This window comes from Tiliqua scincoides, chromosome 1 (genome assembly GCF_035046505.1).
Source record: "Tiliqua scincoides isolate rTilSci1 chromosome 1, rTilSci1.hap2, whole genome shotgun sequence".
Taxonomy (NCBI): domain Eukaryota; kingdom Metazoa; phylum Chordata; class Lepidosauria; order Squamata; family Scincidae; genus Tiliqua; species Tiliqua scincoides.
This window is the reverse complement of record NC_089821.1, coordinates 297,524,723-297,537,143: the sequence shown is the minus strand read 5'-3', so window position 1 is coordinate 297,537,143 and position 12,421 is coordinate 297,524,723. Positions and strand designations below refer to the sequence as shown.

The 12,421-nt window shown below is 44.1% G+C and overlaps 1 pseudogene; it reads left to right on the top strand.

Annotated features, from left to right (window-relative positions):
- Positions 1–11,416: 11,416 nt before the first annotated feature.
- LOC136638299 (5S ribosomal RNA) lies at positions 11,417–11,536 on the top strand (annotated as a pseudogene).
- The last annotated feature ends 885 nt before the right edge of the window (positions 11,537–12,421 follow it).

Sequence of the window (12,421 nt, the reverse complement as noted above, 5' to 3'; positions counted from 1 at the left end):
AAATTGTCAGATGAGGAACATAACTGAATTGCTGGCAAACTTTGGTTCAACCAGATTTTCCTGCTCTTTTTTTGGGGGGGGGGGAGAGACTGGGGGGGGTGGATGCAGGTATAAAGATGTGCAATGGAATCTGGGCCTTTCATAGACATTCTAAGCCCTAGTTGTTCCCAAACTTTGTTGGCTGGTAGCTCCCTTGATCTACAGGGCCATTGGCCTCAGCTCCCCATTAGGGTACAAACCTATATGTTGTATAGGGTGACGGGTTTTTCACAAAGATTCCGCGGCTCCCCTGGCTGGCTTCTGTGGCTCCCCGGGGAGCCATGGCTCGCAGAGTGGGAACCACTGCCCTTGGCCAATGAGGATCTAGTATCAAGGCTTCTGTCCTAGGCGACTTTCTGGTTTTCCTGGATTAATGGTCTCAGGGGAGTCACTCCTCAATCCTGACAATTTTGTAGCCCAGGCAGGGTATCCAAACCAGAGCAAAAATCTAACCCCAGGGACTCAAGAGGGAACCCCTTGCATACAGACCAATATCTTAGACCCTGCATGTCTATGGCAAAGAACGTAACTAAAATCAGAATTTCAGCTCTACTTTTTCATGTTTTGAGCATTGGCTGATTCCATAGAGATGAATAGGCTGAAATAAATCTCTAACCCATAACATCAGATATTCTGCTAGTTACATTGGAAATCAATTTCCACCCCTCAAAAATCCTTGGATCTTTCACACATAGACACCTCCAAACTCACCTCATTTCTGTTTAAGCAAAATCTGATGGCAGAAAACCAAGTCCCTTAGACCAAAGAAACTCATGTGTTGCCCTACCACTTGGTTGCTTACCTTCCACTTCCATACTGTGCCAATTAGCACCCTTGTTTCTTTAATTAAGGTAGTAATTCTTTTGTCAACCTAATTGTTAATCCCCTTTGGAGAGCATGTTCCAAGACTGGATAAATTCTCCTCCACCATACAGGTGAGGTGTATGTCATTATAAGGTCGAAGTAAAAACTGAGTGACCCTTTTCCTCCTTCAGTATAGTCAGTGGCCCTTTTATCTTTTAATTAAAAAGTAAATAAGGCAGTGATTACATGATAGGGAACACCTAGGCATGGATCCCTATTAAAACTGAAATGATGCATTTCATAATATTACAAGGTAACACACTTTAACTTTAGGTACAGCAAACCCTGCCTCTCTGCTGCAGCTTCCTCATTTGCATAGGTAATTGACAGCTTGTTAACAGCTCATTAAGAACACTGGAAACCATGTGACAGAGACAAACCCAGTGCTTGAGCGGCAAAAATACACACATTACAATACTGTACACCAAACACTCGATGTGATGCAGAGTTGAAGGTAAAAAAAAAAAAAATTACCTGATTATTTTATTAGGTTGAAAAAATTAAAAGGCTGACATGCCATTTTTACATCTGTACTTTGCAGGGCATTAGATCAGAAGGTAATGAATCAGGAACTGGGATGTGCTTCCAAATTACCTTTTTGTTTCATAGCCTGCTTTTCCGACCGAGTTTTGAGTGACTTAAACTTTGAACTTGGTGAAAATAATTGCTGCTGAGCATTACATGTTAATCCTTTCCAAAAACTGTTAAGAGTACTTTGAATCCCCCGCCACCACCACAAACACCCATATTCCACACTTTAGCATTACAACTCTAACTCTATTTAGGCTTTTAAAAATTGGTTTTATGTATGGTGTTCGTTGAATTTTAATATCTGGTTTAACTGTTGTGATTCTAAGGGCGCAATCCAGCCCTTGACTTGGGCCAGCGCAAGTCCCTTGCGCCCTCCCAGGAGGGTCGCAAACGTGCTGTAAGGCACGTTTGTGCCTCCTTGGGAGGAAGCCAGGCCAGTTCTCAAAGTGCCGGCTTGTGGAGGCCGACACAAGCCTCCGCGCCAGCTTCCTCCACAAAGCTTGTGTCAGCCCAGCTGGGCTGATGCAAGCCTCTGAGGTAGGTGGGAGGTGGGGAAGAGGCGGGAGGGAGGTGTTTCTGGGTGGGGGGAGGGCTGGCGGTGGGTGGCCCTGGGGGCAGGTGGGGAGCTGGACTAGGGGCTGGGATCCAGCAGTTATGCTGGATCCCAACCTCTGTTCCCGGGGAGAACAGAGCGGCTCCAAGCCGCTCTGCTCTCTTCAGACTTGTTCCACCTCCAAAGGTGGCACAAGTTCAAGGAGATCCATAGGAACCAGCAGTTCTTACCTGGAGGTAAGGGGAAATGTTTCCCCTTACTTCTGGCTGAGCCACTTATTGCCCCTATCCTGCGCTGGATACTGCGCAAGCCTCTTGACTTGCCTGTTCCAGCACAGGGTAGGATTGTGCCCTAAGTCACTTTGGGTGCATCAGAGAGGAGATGGAAAGGCAGGGTATGCATCATAAAATTTTCCAATTAAATAAATAAATATTTAAGATCAAGCAATATATATGAGTTGCCCAGCTGGCAGATTTGTTAATGCAGTGGTTCCTAAACTGTAAGCCATGGCTGGCAACCTTCAGTCTCAAAAGACTATGGTGTAAGCCTACAGCACCCGGTGTTTCGGGGTGGTCTCCCATCCAAGTACTAACGAGGCCTAACCCTGCTTAGCTTCCAAGATCAGATGAGATCGGGCATGTGCAGGGTAACAGTGTGATGCCTAGCTCACCATGAAGCCGCGGAAACCCGGCCAGGGGAGTCACAGAATCTTCACGAAAAATCTACCTCCCTATACAATGGATAGGATTGTAGCACTAATGGGGAGCTGTGGGCAAGGGCTCTGTAGATCAAGGGAGCAAACCACTGGGTTAAAGGAAGAAAGACTTATGGACTATGCAATACGCTGAGGGGGAGGGATGTGCACTAGGCACATTACTGATGTTGGAACACACGCTAGTCACAGGGTTCCCAAATATGTGGAGAAACCATATGTATGTTTCAGTCCCTTCATACTAAGTACCATCATGGACCTCAAGGGTTGTGGCCAACATGCGCCCCAATCTTAGGTACTGTTGATCAGCAGATGTGATTCATGATTCCCTCATGCATTATCTGCCCATGGGGCCAGGAATGAGTGAATGACCCTTCAGCCTATGGCAGGGGTGTCCAAAGTTTTTGGCAGGAGGGCCACATCAGCTCTCTGACACTGTGTCGGGGGCCGGGGGGGGAAAGAATTAATTTACATTTAAAATTTGAATAAATTTGCCGAAGTTTACATAAATGAATATATTAAAGATGAACTTATATGAATGAATGAAGGTCTTGCAATAGCTCAAGGCCTATAAAAGGCCTTGCACAAAGCAAGGCTAGCCTTTCCTTTGCTGCCGCTGCTGCATCACAGACATGAAACAGCAAGCAGTGGAGGGAGACCTCATCCCACAGCTCACATGAGAGGTCAAACAGTCGCCCTCACGCTGAGAACAGTTGCGTCGGGCCAGTGTAGGCTCCAACAAATCTCTGGAGGGCCAGAGGGTCATTGGAGACTTGGGGCTCCCTGAGGGCCGCATTGAGAGGCCTCAAGGGCCACAAGTGGCCCCAGGGCCGGGGTTTGGGCACCCCTGGCCTATGGTGTCCTAAGTTCTCTAACAATATTTGCAGCTGGGGGAAGGGTTGGCAGCAATACTGCATTTTTTAATTTATTCATTTGGGGATGGTGGATAAAGAAAAGCAGGAACCTGTAGATTCCAGTGAGCCCTTTTTCCAGATGATCCAGAGATTATTTCTTTATTTTGAAAAAATGTTTATATCACCCTTTAAGTAAATTTCTGGGGCAGTTTACAAAGAAAAAAAGAAGATAAAATCGTATTGAAATGCAGTCACAATTTCAAAATACGAATATCCAAATATTGGTGACACAGCGGTTAAGAGCAACAGATAATTTAAAAATTAAACTTTAACAGAGTACAAATGTTGCTGTCTGGCACCAAGAGGAGAAGAGTACAGTGGATAGGCAAGCCACCCTGGGGAGGAATGCCACCGTTTCAGAGCGGAAATCAATCGGCAATATTAAAATAAATAAATAAATAAATAAATAAATAAATAAATAAATAAATAAATGAGGCAAGCAGGCAATCTGGAATAAATGTGTAAGTAGAAAGATATTGGAATGGATCGAGAAATAGATTAAAAGAAGACCCATTATTTCATGCCTGATCTCATCTGATCTCGGAAGCTAAGCAGGGTCAGGCCTGGTTAGTACCTGGATGGGAGACCGCCTGGGAATACCGGGTGCTGTAGGCTTATACCATAGTCTTTCGAGACTGAAGGTTGCCAACCATTATTTCAATATATTATCACTTAGGACCCAATCCTGTCCAATTTTCCAGTGCTGATGCAGCCATGCCAACAGGTATATGCTGCATCCTGTGGTAAGGGGCAGTCAACAGAGGCCTCCTCAAGGTAAGGGAGCATTTGTTCCCTTACCTCGGAGCTGCATGGCAGCTCCACTGGTGCTGAACCGTTGGATAGGATTGGGGCTCCTTGCCACAGGATGTAGCACAGGATGTGGAACTCCTTGCCATAGGATGTGGTGATGGCATCTGGCCTAGACGCCTTTAAAAGGGAATTGGACAAATTTCTGGAGGAAAAATTCATCAGGGGTTATAAGCCATGATGTGTATGTGCACCCTCCTGGTTTTAGAAGTAGGCTACCTCAGAATGCCAGATACAAGGGAGGGCACCAGGATGCAGGTCTCTTGTTGTCTTATGTGCTCCGTGAGGCATTTGGTGGGCCACTGTGAAATACAAGAAGCTGGACTAGATGGCCTATGACCTGATCCAGCAGGGCTGTTCTTAGGGGCCCTTATTCCCCTTCTTCCACCTCCAGCACCGCCAAAGGGCTGAGCCAGAACTATTTATCTTGTTCTGTGCTCTTTCTTGTAGAGAAGTGCCCCATTTTTTAAAATCTTTACCATTTGTTGCAAACATGTGTGAATATTGTTCTCAGACCTGTTTCCTCTTCTTTGCTCTCATTATTGTCCATTTCATTTGCCCCCAGTACCCATTAATATAACTGGCTCTGTCGATCCACATGGTTTATTGACACAACGTGGAGCTCCATCACAGGTGGGTCATGGTCATCATCACAGCCAGTAAAATTGGGGAATAGTTGGAAGCAAATGCATAATATGAAAATGAGAAATGTGGTTATTGACAGCTTTCTGTAACAATTTTATCAAGTCTATTATCATTGTTCTGAGATTTTTTTCCCCCCGAAGAAGGGTTTTCTAAACCAGAACGCACTGGGATGTTGTAGATTTTTTTTATTTAGTGCAATAAATTTTCTGTGCAAGTTTAAAGCAGGAAAAAAAATGCAAAACACTGCTTTTAAACCCATGAAATATTTTGAGATAGGGATGGAAAACCCGAGAACAATTTGGTGCCAGCTTTTAAGAAGACAAAATGAAATTTCTGTACTGCCTTTACTATAACTGCACATTTTACAGGCAGAAGCATAAAGTTTTGTGGTTCCTAAATGGGTGTGACTTTTTCCAGACAAGCTATATGCACCCAGTATAGATCAATGTCTCTACAGCATAAGAGAAAAGACTGATAGGTACTTTATAAACATCTAGTTATCGACGGTGCATGAAACATATATCATACGTTATATGATACGTTTTTGCAAACTCCATTGAAAATTTACATTGAATATACAAGGGGACCCATGTTTCATTTTCCGAAGTATAATCAAGGGATTTCTTCCCCTTCTCCCTCTTCTCCTTCACCCACTGCAAACAAAGCTATGGATGATTTTCTCCTAGAAATGACATCTGTCTCTGTAGCAAGACTCCTCAGGCAGTCATCTTGGCAGCTTTGGAGTTGCCACTAGGTCTGCTGCTGATGGGCTGTCACCACCACCTTTTCTCATTGGATGCCATTTTCTTTTTCCTTTTTTTCCCCCCTACTGCTTGATTCGAAGGAATTTGCACGCTTTCATCATTCCGCGGCCATGCAACTCCCATGCAAATCTCTGACTGCATCTCTCTCTGTCAGCACTAAATCGAGGTTTACGTGCATAATTCTTTGAGATGGAAATGTAGGATCCCTGCTCATCTACACCGTTCCAGAAGCCATCACTTTATTTTGCCACGTGTGGAGATCAAGACCAGAAATCTACACTGCCTGCATTTCAAGAAGTTCTTTTTTTCTTATTTCCTGACCATTCAATGTATAAACAAGCATTGCTGAGAACTACTACTGATCTTTTGATTTACTTGCAATCCAATCCTGTAGCATTACTTGGAAGTCAGTCCTATTGTGCTCAATGGAATTTACTCCCATACATAGTATTACAGCTTTACTTTCCTGAGTACAGTGGGACACACTTACAAGTGAACATACATTTACGGTTAGTGAGGTTAGTTAAGTGCACTTACACAAAGGTTGGTCTATAGCCCAATCTTAATCTGCACTGGAACAGCCAGGCCACAGTGACCTGTGCTATATCCAGCACAGGTTAGGAGGCAGCTGGAGATCATCTTGGGATAAGGACATATTTTGTTCTTTACCCCATGTCGAGATCCAGTCACTCTTATGGGGCTACTTGAATCAGCGCCAGTGAACTCACAGTGTAAATCCTAGCAGCCCGTGTAAGGCTGCCAGACCCAGGAGTGGGGGAGTTAGAATCCAGCACATGTTGCTCCCTCTGATTCCATCCCGTCCCTGGCCTGATCTGTCTCCCATTCTGCCCTCCCTCTGCCCAAGAAGCTCCCTCCGCACCCCCAGAACATCCTCCCACCACTGTCTCCTAGCCCCCGCACTGCCTGGCATAAACTTACCTTATCCAGCCGAGGGGCTGGTTCTGACCTTCCCAAACCAGTGTGGTCCTCTGCACCAGCCCAACTGACTCCCAAGTCAGGGTGAATGTGCCTTTTGGCACAGCGTAGGGGGCCTGTGCTGGCTCATCTCAGACCTTGAATTGCACTCTTAATTACTGAGATGCATAACATATTGGCATTATAGGTTTAAACTGGTTTAAGAGACATTCCTTGGGAACTTTAATTCCGCCACAGGGGAGTCCTTAACAGAGACATTAAAATTATTTTGATTTTTTTTAACAGCCACGAGAATAAACCGAGATAAAACCGATGCAAGTTTGTAGTGTTGATACGCCTTTATATTATTCAGTTATACTACAGTATATATGAACTATATATTCCGTTTTCTGACATATCTGGAGCCCTCTGGAACGTGGATCTCATCACAGACAAAGGCACAGCTGCCCTTAAGTAGTGTCATAAGCCATTTACAGACATGGGTATAAAATAGTTCTTCCTAGAAAGGAACATCAGATGCTGCCATGAGATGCCAGATTCAGATGTTGACTTCGTTTCCTAGGTATCTAGCTCATATCCAGAGAGATGATAGATTCATAAGAACATGGGGATTAAAAAAAAAAATTATTAGAGTGGTCATCACTGGTGAGAATGTTCAGAGACAAGTGATGAAATGACAGCTTACCGCCTCCCAGAACTTCTTCGGGCCTCTTCCAACATGATGTTTTCAAGAGTATATTTAAGTGATGCATTAGGTGTTCGCCTAAAAATATAATGTGCTAATATGACAACCATGTGTTTACAAGAAAAATCATATCAGTAGGTACACTGGGGGCCATGTTTGGGCATGGTTCCCTGCTGAGCGTACACTCAGTAGCAAACAGCTCTTTGAAATGTGGCCAGCAGGTTGTATCAGAGCATTTCTCTCTCTCTCTCTCTCTCTCTCTCTCTCTCTCTTTCCAAGAACTATAAATCCAAAATAATACATGAGCAGGCCAGAATGTGCATTTAATTTTAAAAGTGGCCCACTGCCTCTTGCTAAGCTGCAGTTGCAACTTTCATCAGTGGTGCATTCCGGATCAATAGATGCCATTGTGCAACTTGTGAAAAATATTACTTCCAACACCATACCATTCAAGTCTAAATCATCATCACAGTAGCATTTTGGTCTGCCACATCACAGGTTCTTCTCTCATCTCCGCAAGCATCATCGTCACAAAGAACTCAAACTTGTTCGCTCTACCTCGGAGAACCCTTCATTTGTCCTTCTAGGTATCTGAGCACAACACCTCCCTTTTCTTTCCCTCTTGCCGCTGTTGCGGCGACAGGGTTAAATTGCTAATAGAGGTTTCATGAGGTCTGCCAGAGCCCACTCTTCAACACTTACATCTGTTCAACAATTATTACAGCATTTTTGTCATAAAAAATTCAACACCCTGAGTGTCGTGCTAGCAAAACCTGAAAATTTATGCAGTGAATAGAATAGCTAATTTCTCTGAGGAAATGCAGGGGGGGAGGAGAGAGAGAGAGAGAGAGAGAGAGAGAGAGAGAGAGAGAGAGAGAGAGAGAGAGAGAGAGAGAAATTACAGATTTAACTTAAATTCTCCAGCACTATATCTGCACACATCTGACTCCCTCTTTAGGTTTTGTCACCGCGTCGCAGATGACTTAGAAATATCAGACCTCGCAAAAGCAAATTTATGCCTTCCAAGAATCAATGTTTAAAACTCTGACTGGTGCAATGTTGGATCTGCCTCATTCTCTTTTCATCAGTTCTCACTTGAATGTGGCATTCTTTATTTTGGGGATCTCGATAGGTTCGATCCTTCACTGCATTTCACCGGAGTAGAATTAACAAGGCCTTTCTTAATGTCGACCTTAAAAAAGAAAACAAAAGAGATAAAGATCTGAAGGACACCTGGAAAGATACATTCTGAGCTCTGGTGTAGAGCTGCTTGACATTTTCCAAGGGGGGGGGGAGAACATTTTTAAGAAATAAATTTCACCTCGCTTCTCCATAAGGTTGGGAATATGGATTTTATGCAAAAAATTAAAGCTGTCTAGTTAGGTTGCCAGTGGACTGGAACAACATGCCAGAGGCTAGAGCCTTCTATTCTCAAGGGTCATAGTCTTATTTCCGGTACTGGTTTGAAGTCATAATGATAATTGCAGCCATGATGAAGGGGAGTTTTCGCAGTGTTGCAGGAGTAGCGGAGAAGAGGAATGGCTGAATGCGGGGAAAGCGTTTGCCTTCCAGTCACCAGACACTGATTCAAGGAAGGGTAAACATATACAACTTCCTGTATTAGCCTTATTCTTTAGGTGATCCGACAGAACGACAAGAGTTGGAAACACGCACAGGGCTTGGAAACAAACACAATGGATTAAATGAGGCTTCCTTGAGTGTTCTCCAGTTTTGATTTTTAGATCAAATCAAGATGTTCCAGTGGGGTGGAAACTTCTCCTGCAAAGGATTTTAGATAATAAAAATATTCACTTCCCCCCCTTCAATCTGTTCAGCACTGTTATTTCCACTGGTAGCAGCTGCTGCCTTGATGCTACTTTATTATTATTATTATTATTATTATTATTATTATTATTATTATTATTATTATTATTATTATTATTATTATTATTCCTTTTACTGCTGCCTTGAGTTCCTTCCTGGAATAGTCACCTGGGTGATCCCACCCTATTAAGAACTCATGGCAATCACAATGTGATGGGTCTGGCTACAGCAGTGGCATTTCTGGGGGTGAACGGGGTGGCGGCCGCACCAGGTGATGCACATGGGGGGGGTGTTGATCAGTATTTGGCCAGTAGTGGTGCCACCACCGCCAACCCCGTGAACATCACCCAGCCAAAACTACTGGCCAAATCTTGGTATTTTTGAATAATACCAACATGTTATACATCATTCAATGCGAGGTTTCATGCAGAATGCAATGGAACAAACCCTGTTAAAATATCTCGATTCTGTCAAAAGTTATAGCCAAAAAACCAGAAAAGTGCAGGGAAATGGAGTACCACCACACCTGCAGCCCAGGGCATTGCCCTGCCCAGTGCATGGGAGGAGGTCCATCATGGGGGGTGATGCATTGGCCTCTTGCACTGGGTGACGTAAACCCTTGTGACGCTACTGGCCTACAGTCTGATGACTGAGGTCAGGAAAGGACAGTTTACATGAAAAGGGGAGCATTTTTGAAAGTAGAGCCAAAATGCCACTTAAAAGGGGTAGCAGTTTTTGGTACTGCTGGCCATCTTTGTTTTGTTTTTTTTAAAAATCGTCCCTTCAGTTCCTTCCCTTTTTCTCACATTTTTTTTTTCTCTCAACAGGTGAGCACTTTCTCACTTTCATTGGCTAGGAACCAGAGCATGGATGAAAGTCAAAAATGGATGAATGTCAAAGCATGACCTTATTTAGGCTTGCAAATTTATGTTGGCAGATGAAAAACATTTCCCTCACATCAACTGGGTCAATTTATGTTCTGGTCACGAAAAGGAGACCAGATTTCTTGACATGTTAAATGACTATGCATTAGAGCAGCTAGTCATGGAGCACACCAGAGGACAGGTGACTCTGGATTTAATATTGTGCGGTACTCAGGACCTGGTTAGAGATGTCAATGTTACTGAGTTCTGACATGCACGTCGGGGGAAGAATACCGGGCAAAACTCTCACAAAAACCCTTGACTTCCAACGGGCGGACTTCCCTCAAATGAGGAGGCTGGTTAGAAGGAGGTTGAAAGGGAAGGTAAAAAGGGTCCAATCTCTCCAGAGTGCATGGAGAATGCTTAAAACAGCAATAATATAGGCCCAGCAGAAGTGTATACCACATAGGAAGAAGGGCTCCACCAAGTCCAAGAGGGTGCCTGCATGGCTAACCAGTCAAGTTAGAGAGGCCATAAGGAGCAAGGAAGCTTCCTTCCATAAATGGAAGTCTTTCCCTAATGAGGAGAATAAAAAGGAACATAAACTGTGGCAAAAGAAATGTAAGAAGGTGATATGGGAGGCCAAGAGAGACTATGAGGAACACATGGCCAGCAAAATTAAGGGGAATAATAAAAGCTTCTTCAAATATGTTAGAAGCAGGAAATCTGCCAGAGAAGCGGTTGGCCCTCTGGATGGTGAGGGAAGGAAAGGGGAGATAAAAGGAGACTTAGAGATGGCAGAGAAATTAAATGGGTTCTTTGCATCTGTCTTCACAGCAGAAGATCTCGGGCAGATACCGCTGCACGAACGGCACCTCCTGACCAAGGAATTAAGTCAGACAGAAGTTAAAAGAGAAGATGTTTCAGACCTCATTGATAAATTAAAGATCAGTAAGTCACCAGGTCCTGATGGCATCCACCCAAGAGTTATTAAGGAATTGAAGAATGATGTCGCTGATCTCTTGACTAAAATATGCAACTTGTCCCTCAAAACGGCCACAGTGCCAGAAGATTGGAGGATAGCAAATGTCACGCCTATTTTTAAAAAGGGAAAGAGGGGGGACCCGGAAAACTATAGGCCGGTCAGCCTAACATCCATACCGGGTAAGATGGTGGAATGCCTCATCAAAGATAGAATCTCAGAACGAACAAGAATCTATAGACGAACAAGCCTTGCTGGGGGAGAATCAGCATGGCTTCTGTAAGGGTAAGTCTTGCCTCATGCAGCAACTGTTACCCTGCAAATGCCTGATCTTGTCTGATCTTGGAAGCTAAGCAGGGTCAGGCCTGGTTAGTACTTGGATGGGAGACCACCTGGGAATACCAGGTGCTGTAGGCTTATACCATAGTCTTTCGAAACTGAAGGTTGCCAACCTACTACTACTAAGTCTTGCCTCACTAACCTTATAGAATTCTTTGAAAAGGTCAACAGGCATGTGGATGTAGGAGAACCCATGGACATTATATATCTGGCCTTTCAGAAGGCATTTAACATGGTCCCTCACCAAAGGCTACTGAAAAAACTCCACAGTCAGGGAATTAGAGGGCAGGTCCTCTCATGGATTGGGAACTGGTTGAAGACCAGGAGATAGAGAGTGGGTGTCAGTGGACAATTTTCACAATGGAGAGAGGTGAAAAGCACTGCGCCCCAAGGATCTGTCCTGGGACTGGTGCTCTTCAACCTCTTCATAAATCACCTGGAGACAGGGGTGAGCAGTGAGGTAGTTAAGTTTGTGGACGACACCAAACTTTTCTGAGTGGTGAAGACCAGAAGTGATTGTGAGGAGCTCCAGAAGGATCTCTCCAAACTGGCAGAATGGGCAGCAAAATGGCAGATGTGCTTCAATGTCAGTAAGTGTAAAGTCATGCACACTGGGGCAAAAAAAATCAAAACTTCACATATAGGCTAATGGGTTCTGAGCTGTCTGTGACAGATCAGGAGAGTGATCTTGGGGTGGTGGTGGACAGGTCGATGAAAGTGTCGACCCAATGTGTGGCAGCAGTGAAGAAGGCCAATTCTATGCTTGAGATCATTATGTTCTTATGTATTGTTGCACATACCACATCACAATAAATGATGATAATAAAAAATTGGGAGTGGCTTAAGTGCTGTTCTGTTATTAATGCATTGCTTGAAGTTAATCCTAATCTCTGGATGAGCAACAACTTTCCTAACCTCAGTCATTGTCACATTCACTCTGTGAAATGGGTTACTATTAGCCTC